Raw genomic sequence first — 8,530 nt, 5'->3', positions numbered from 1 at the left:
TGTAATGAAGCAGAAAGAGAGAGGCTTATAAGAACAGTCACAGAGGAGGAAGTCAGAGAAGTGGTTTTCAGAATGCCGAGCAATAAATCTCCAGGTCCAGATGGATTCACAAGTGAATTCTTCAAAGCCTCTTGGAACACAATTGGTAAAGACTTCACTGTTGCAGTACAATCTTTTTTTAGCAAGGGCTTCCTACCGAAGGGTTTGAACTCTACAATTCTAGCGCTTATACCCAAGAAAGACAGTGCACAGGAGATGAGAGATTATAGGCCGATCTCATGCTGCAATGTGTTATACAAAGTGATATCAAAGATCATTGCCAACAGATTGAAAGGCACACTTCCTCAATGTATTTCGTATAATCAATCTGCGTTCATCAAGGATAGACTTCTGGTAGAAAATTTGTTATTGGCAACGGAGATTGTAAAAGATTATCACAAGGAGGATGTTTCTCCCCGTTGTGCAATGAAGATCGATATCGCAAAAGCTTTTGATTCAGTTAACTGGCCATTTCTGCTGAACACTTTGAGGGCTTTAAATATGCCCGAGGAGTTCATACATTGGATCAAGCTTTGTGTCTGCACTGCTTCCTTCTCAGTTCAGGTGAATGGTGAGCTTGCGGGGTTTTTTCAGAGTAAGAGAGGGCTGAGGCAGGGTTGTGCACTATCCCCTTATCTGTTTGTAATATGCATAAATGTGTTATCCTGTATGTTGGACAAGGCAGTTGAAAGGAAGCAGATTGGATACCACCCTAGATGCAAGAATATTCTCCTATCACACCTATGTTTTGCTGATGACCTGCTAGTATTCACTGATGGAACCAAGAGATCAATTGAAGGGGTCCTTAGAGTGTTTAATGAGTTCGCTAATATGTCTGGTCTGAAGATTAGCTTGGAAAAATCTACTTTATATACTGCGGGGATTCAAGAGAGTGCTGAGAAGGACATACTCACGACCTTCCCGTTAACCGGAAATTTGCCGGTACGCTACTTAGGACTCCCACTCCTAACCAAGCGCATGACAGTAAGTGACTATCTACCACTTGTTGAGAAAGTCAGAAAGAGAATGAGTTCTTGGACAGGAAGACTCTTGTCGCATGCAGGCCGCTTACAACTTATCAAATCTGTAATAACAAGCCTAGCTAATTTTTGGATGGCAGCATTCAGGCTCCCTGGAAGTTGCTTAAAAGATATTGAAAGTCTCTGTTCTGCTTTTTTATGGTCAGGTCCTGACCTTAAAACTACTAAGGCAAAGATCAGTTGGAAGATATCTGTTTTCCAAAGGAAGAAGGTGGCTTGGGACTTCGGCCATTAAAAGATCTGAACAGAGTTTATGGACTGAAGCTTATATGGAGACTGACAGCAGAATCTTCACTGTGGGTACGTTGGATTCAGTGTTATCTGATAAGGAAAAATTCATTCTGGTCTATAAAAGAAACTACTAGCTCAGGATCTTGGGTTTGGAGAAAATTGCTTAAGCTAAGAAATACTGCAAAGCAGTTTATCAAGAAGGAAGTCAGAAATGGTGATCACACGTCTTTTTGGTATGATAGATGGTCCAAGTTGGACATCATAAAAGAGCTTCTTGGAGAGAGAGGTTCACTTGATTTAGGCATTCCTGATCATTACACTGTTGCAGAAGCTAAGAAAAACAGGAGGAAAAGAAATCACCGAGTAGATATACTGAATCGGATAGAGGAAGAGATCAGTAATCTAGAAATTTTCCAAGATGAGGATGTTGCATTATGGAAGCATGCGGATGGAAAATTTCTGAACAAATTCTCAACAAGCAAACATGGGATCAAGTTCGTGAGAAGAGGCCTGTGTGTAATTGGTACAAGGGAGTGTGGTTTCCTCAAGCAACTCCTAAATATGCTTTCATGATGTGGATTGCCATAAAAGGAAGATTACAGACGACCGATAGAATGCAGCAGTGGAACAATTCCATAAACACAGCTTGCGTTCTTTGTAATGATGCACCAGAGTCGTGTGTTCATCTGTTTTTTGGTTGTAGATACTCGGGAGCAATTTGGAGAAATCTGGCAGAAGGACTTATGCAGGATAGTTTCACTGTGATATGGAACGATCTGATTGAAATGGTCTCGAAAACAATGGCTGTCACCCATCAAGACTTTCATTCTCAGATATGCTTTGCAAGCCACAATGCATACAATATGGTGGGAGAGAAATGCCCGCAGACATGGAGAGAAGCCTAGAGATATTAATAGCTTAACGAAGTTGGTGGATAAGAATGTGAGACTGAAGCTTCTTTCAGTTAGAAGAAAGGGGAATTATTATGAAGAAGGGCTGATAACTTGGTTTGGAACAAGAGCTTGAAGAAACAGGTTTTATTTGCTGGTTTGAAGGTTGATAAGTTCTTTGAAGAAAGCAGTAGTAGAAGATTTGGTCTTTAAAAATTGTCCCCTAGCTATGAGATTCTTACTCTTTTTCCTCCATTAGAGTTTTGTCCCAATTGGGTTTTCTCTAATGAGGGTTTTAATGAGGAGAATCTCATGGCATTTCCAAATTTGACTTGTGTCACATGGTCAAATTTGAGGGGGAATGGAGTTTTTGAAGTAGTTTGTGAATAGAAGAAGCTAGCAAGATGTGAAGAGAAAGATGTTAGGATTTAAATTTCTTTGGTTTTGTTCTTTTATTTGTTCAAATATGATGCACTAGTTGTAAAAAAGTTTTGATTGAATAAATTTTACATTCATTCAAAAAAAAAAAAAATATATATATATATGTCTTCACCTATATATAAATACCTCCAGTTTCTTTCAGGCACCAAATTTTCTAGGCGAATCCTTAGGCATTAACAACGATAACAACTCCGTTTACTGGAGGAGAAGAAGGAGATAGTGAGAACAATAATGATATGACAAAGGAGGTGAAGAGCGAGAACAAGCAAGACAAGCTAAGAAGTAGAAAGCTAACGGATGAGACATATTGCGGGTTATAGGAATAGGAAGCAAATGAACGAGCATCTTGTGACCTCGAGTTTCTTATGTCTGGATCTTACCTTCAAAGGGTATCATGATAACGCATATACATCTTTTTTGTGATTGTATTCATTATCTTAAAATATTTTTATTTATGCATGTATATGACAGGGAGATCAAGCGTCAATCATAGGTGAGCAATAGAGTTTGTGAGAGAGCTGGAGCAACTTCTACATGTCTAGAGTCACAAAAGCGTCTGAGAATTCTGAGAGACCGGTAATAGGAAAATTGGGAAATGAACAAGACAATGACTTCTTCTTCACCAATAGCTTCAGTTGCTAACGCGCTAATTAATACTAGAGGGTATAGGAGCAGGGCTCCGGGAAGAAACAGATGAGAAGAAGTCGTGCTTGGCTGATGTGGGTGAAGCTGCTAGAGTTGATGCCATGATCAAGAACTTTCAAGAAGAAGACCAGACAACCGATTAAGACTACTGCTGCTTTGGAGATCTTTATCTCTCTATTCTTCACACTTACATGACTACCATGGAACAAACCGTCCTCTACTCCTTCACTGTCAAGGCAAGTTTCACCTTCGTACACACGGCGGCATTTAAACGTCCGAGTTATGGCTTCCCATTGATTCACACGACCAAGTAACTGTTCTTAGGTGTTAGAGAGCTTCTCGAGTATGAACGTTATGATAACCAAACTGGGTTGTATTGCAGCGATACTAATGTGGTTACTCGATTCATATGCTGAAATGAATTCTCAGATTTAGTTACTTTAAATATTCTGGAGTTTGTTGTTGACTCAGTTCGATAGCTTTGTTTTCATTTGAAATAAATAAATATATTTTTGGTTTAATTCACTTTAACAGAATCTCTTTCACACAAGGATCACACATAGCCTCGAGATGAATACCCAAATCGAACCAGCTTGGAACCATTTATTTTGGGTGCAGACTCGATTATACCCAAATTTGATGGTACATACAATCAAGTTTTTGCTTTAGCCAATTACGTGTAGATCCATTATATATCAACAAAAATTAATAAAATATAAATAATTTACACATGCACTAGAAACTCTATATATAAATGAATAAACACAATAATTAATAAAAAAATGGAAACAGTTTACACATGCACTAGGAACTCTATATATAAAGGGATAAACACAATAATTAATAAAAATTGGTTCCAAGTTGAAAATGTATGGAATATGATATAACTCGATAGATAACTACGAAAATATCTAAATTTATGTAAAATAATAGTCCACAAAATTAATTAATTAATATATAATATATATAGACATAAATAATAATTTTATTTTATTCTAAAAATCAGTTTCATCTCTAATTTTATTCACTTAAATTTTACGGTGTTATTTTCACTGAATTACATATAAAAACATTTGTATTGTATCATACAAATTAACATTTATAAACCATTCATGCCCATATTCTTAATATACTTCTTTTGCAAATCATAACACAAAACACATGTAATGAAATTATACAATAACATAGTTATATACATCATATGATCATCAAAATCCGCGCGCAGCGCGGACCGCCTCTAGTATCAATATATATAAGCACATAACCGATGCATAAAAAAAGAGTCACGACTTGGTCGTAGTAGAGCTCTCGTTTTCAATTCCTCCTCACAAGCCACCATCTCTTCTCCGCATCACCACCACCTCCTTTCCCTCCTCACCGAGCCACCACTGCATGTCTCTTCCGTTCAACACGCCATAGATGAGTTCATATTCGATTTTGGCCTTCCTTCTCTCTACCTAGCTAATCCTCAATGCCTCATCCACCTCTACGAGGCCAGTCATCAGCCTGGTTCCATCCTCTAACCGAATCACTGTATCATTGTCGTAGATTTGTCTTCTCCTTCACTCACGTTGTCCCCGTCCTCACAACTTCATGCTCAACTCAGTTGAAGGAACTTTTTTTCGAGAAAAAAAAAAGAAGGAACTGATTTCTAATGGATGATGCTAAAGGGAAGCTCTGCTTCGTCTCTCTTGACCACCACCGTTATCTCAAATATGCATGGTTTGGTCTCTTCTTTCTCTGTTCATCATTAGCATCAATCATTCATGTAGAAGTTAGAGACTCAAGAATATGAAGAACCATTAGCTCCACTCACTCAAAAAACATTGTTTATAGTTATGCTAATGTTTATTCTCTTACGTTTGATATATGTAATCTTATTTCTAGATTATTTGCAATGATGATTCTTTATATAGTGTGATTCTGCTTCAGCAATGAGTTCTGAGTCAATGACAAACAGAACACACAACTCTGTTTTTGAGCAAGAAGAGGCAAAACATGGCGAAATGCTTGCAGCGAGGAAATATCAGTTCGGTACCAACTCAAATAAAATATCAAACTGGTCCATATATGTAGCTTTGATCCAAAAGAAACATGGATGTCGTGCCATTCTCTTGTTCTTGGTATTGCTTAAGTTGGTTTCCACAAAAATGGATTTTCTCGATTCATACACAACATGTTGCTATATACTCGTTCAACGTCTGCCATTACCACCACCAAACTTAGCAGCTTTGGGTTTGGCACTCTTGGGAATATTGCCTTTTAATTCAGACTTCTGTTGCTTGGAAGCAAACTCGGTATTCTTTGCCTTCTTCTCGTCTTTGGTCTTCTTGGTTCTCGAAGGCATAGTAACCAACTTAATAATAGTAACCAACTTAATAATAAGAAGAAAGAAAAGGTTTTGATACGACAAGGACTACTAGAATCCTTCTTTTTCTAAATATTTTGGAAAATTATCTGTGATATTTTAGGCTGTAGCCTCTTTGAGATGGTCATATTAACATCAACACGAAAGTTACAGTCAGTTCAGGCAATATATAAACATAGAACCAAACTGAAAGATGACAACAGAACCAGATCACATCTAGAAACATAAACTGTTATCCTTAGTGAATAAGTTCAACTAATTATGCATATCGACGTGGTACACAAGCTATTAGTTTAAGCAGTAAGCCTACAACTTTTTAGAAAGCTTATTTTAACACGACAGCGTTTTCCCTTTTTCACATACTCTAGGGCTTAAACTAAATTAACTGCTTATATCTCTGATGGTGGAACCCAATAGCTGAAGCTGGTGAACCACATGAGACATCCTGGGCCTCATAGATGGCACATTCTGCGTACAAGAATAAACCAAGTCCACAACTTCTGAACCACACTCGCTTCCGGTAAACCAGACGTTATAACCGGATCAAGAAGCTCTAACCACCGTTTGCCTGAACCAACGTGTAGCCCATTCGAATATACTCTGCCACCCAACAGAAGAGTTACCGCTTGTGTCGGTCTACGACCACTCACAATCTCAAGCAAAAGGACTCCAAAGCTGTAAAACGTCACTCTTAGTGTGAGCCTCGTTTCTGTAAACGTACTCAGGTGCGAGGTAACCATATGTCCCACCAGCCATTACCGTTCTCTCTTGCATTACTTCCCATGGGACAAACTTTGAGAGACCAACTCCCATTAGATGAGCTCCAAACTCCTCATCAAGCAGTACGTTACTCTCGCTCTTATGTCACGGTGGCACCACTTGTGGCTTGACTTGTCGTGAAGAAACCTGTTCATTCAGACCGAAGCTCTTAGAACCAAACCCTAACCAAAAACTTTATTAGAAAGATTTGCAACTTTTTTTGGACAACAAGAGATTTAGAATTATATTTTTATTCCTAAACATTTTTTATCTTTGATACATAAAATCTATTTGAACTCTATATTTATTTCAGTTGACAGAAACTAATGTGTATATATATTAACCAAACCAAACCCGAACCCAAAGCTTTATTACAAGAGATTTACAGTTATATTTCTATTTCAAAACAATTTTTATTTTCTAATTAAACTCTATTTTTATACATAAAATTCTTTTTGAATTATAATTTTATTTTCAGTTGACAGAAACTAAAGTGTATATATTAACCAAACCAACCCGAACCAATCAAAAGCAAGACTGACTTACGCGATTCCTTGAGCAAGAGTTGTGGCTATGTTCAGTCTCATGTTCCAGTCCAACTCCTACCACCTCTAGGCACATGGTGCAGCCATCTATCAAGCGGACCATTGGCTATGAACTCATAAACAATGAACCTCTCTCCATGATCATAGCAACAACCTTTGATAGCAACCACATTGGTGTGATGAAGCTTAGCAGCTCTTTTAATCTCAGAGTAGAACTCTTTCTTCCTCTGAAAACTCGACCGTTTCAGCCTCTTAACCGCCACTTTGGTCCCGTCTGATAAACCGCCGGTATAGGTTCCTCCGGTTTCGCGTCCCCGGCGAGACGGTTTGCTTCGCTGAAGTTCTTGGTCATTGATCTGAGCTCCTCGCTTGTGAATATCTTCCACGATGGAGGAGGAACCAAAGCTGGACTTGATACTTTACGCGATTTTCGACGTTTCTTGCTCCGTTTGTAGATAAGGAACCATAGTATGATGGCGAATGTGGTGAAGAGGATCAATCCCGCTTACAAACTAAAGGATGATTTTATATATCACCGTGACAGTTACTACATTTGGTGTCTGCAAAAAAAAAGAGACAGAAGCCATGCTTAGTGGTTTGCTGTCTGGATACTAGCTATAGTGAGACAAGGGAGTGTTATTACCAGAATCAACAGAGCAAATGAAAGCATGAGAGGCGTTACATCTTTCACCAAAGACTTGTAATGAACCGTTTGTCAAAACATACATATGTCAGCACCGCAAGATGAGCTGCCATTGCGACATGGTGTACGAACCGGCACTTTTAGGAACATGGTTTGGTTCCACTGAGGAGTCTTGGGATCGGACCAGGTCCAGTTAAAGCCCACGGTAGAAGAGTTCAGGCTTCTTCCTCCGATCCAACAGCTAGTAGCGTTTGCATTACATAGTTTTTGAACAAAGCTGAGTTCTTTGTTGGATGAAAGCGATGCTAAGTGACCCCCAGAGGCTATGCATAACGTCTCTGATTCTCCCACGAAGTGGAGTTTCTGAAGTACGCGAGAAGCATTTCGTTTGGTTTCGGTCCAAGGACCCAATTGGTAGGGCAAGAAACTGTACATTGGACAGTAAAGTAAATGTAAGAACTCTTATCTCAGATATTTTCAGACAAGACTCTAATTAAAGTTGTAAAGATTTTTACCTTTGTGAGATCTGTTCTTGAAACCAATTGCATTTTGAGCTGATGATTCACTCGATATCTGAAAGCAATTAACATAAATCACCACTTGAATCTGTTTAAAAGATTCAACAACTTAAGCAGAGAGTTCGAACAAGTTCATGAATGCTTTCACTTACTGTATCCAAGGAGGCGAGTAGAGTAGAAACAGACAAGAAATCAAAACCAGAGCCTGTTTCCGACAGAAACCCCAAGTCAGTTCCATAGCTGCAGCTTTCACAAAACCCTAAAAAGAAAATCAGTGAAGCTTAGCATTGAATTGACATAGCAGAAACCCGTAATCTGCAAAAGAGAAGATTCATCGGCTTGAGAAGAAATGGTCGGGGAATAAGAAATTACGCCCAAGTCATAAAATAGGAATGAAAACGAAGACTTTGT

General features: G+C 38.6%; 1 pseudogene; it reads right to left on the bottom strand.

Annotated features, from left to right (window-relative positions):
- Nucleotides 1-6,035: 6,035 nt before the first annotated feature.
- Nucleotides 6,036-8,357, bottom strand: LOC130503122 (C-type lectin receptor-like tyrosine-protein kinase At1g52310; annotated as a pseudogene).
- Nucleotides 8,358-8,530: the final 173 nt, after the last annotated feature.

This window comes from Raphanus sativus, unplaced genomic scaffold (genome assembly GCF_000801105.2).
Source record: "Raphanus sativus cultivar WK10039 unplaced genomic scaffold, ASM80110v3 Scaffold0813, whole genome shotgun sequence".
NCBI lineage: Eukaryota > Viridiplantae > Streptophyta > Magnoliopsida > Brassicales > Brassicaceae > Raphanus > Raphanus sativus.
This window is presented reverse-complemented; position numbering and strand designations above follow the sequence as displayed.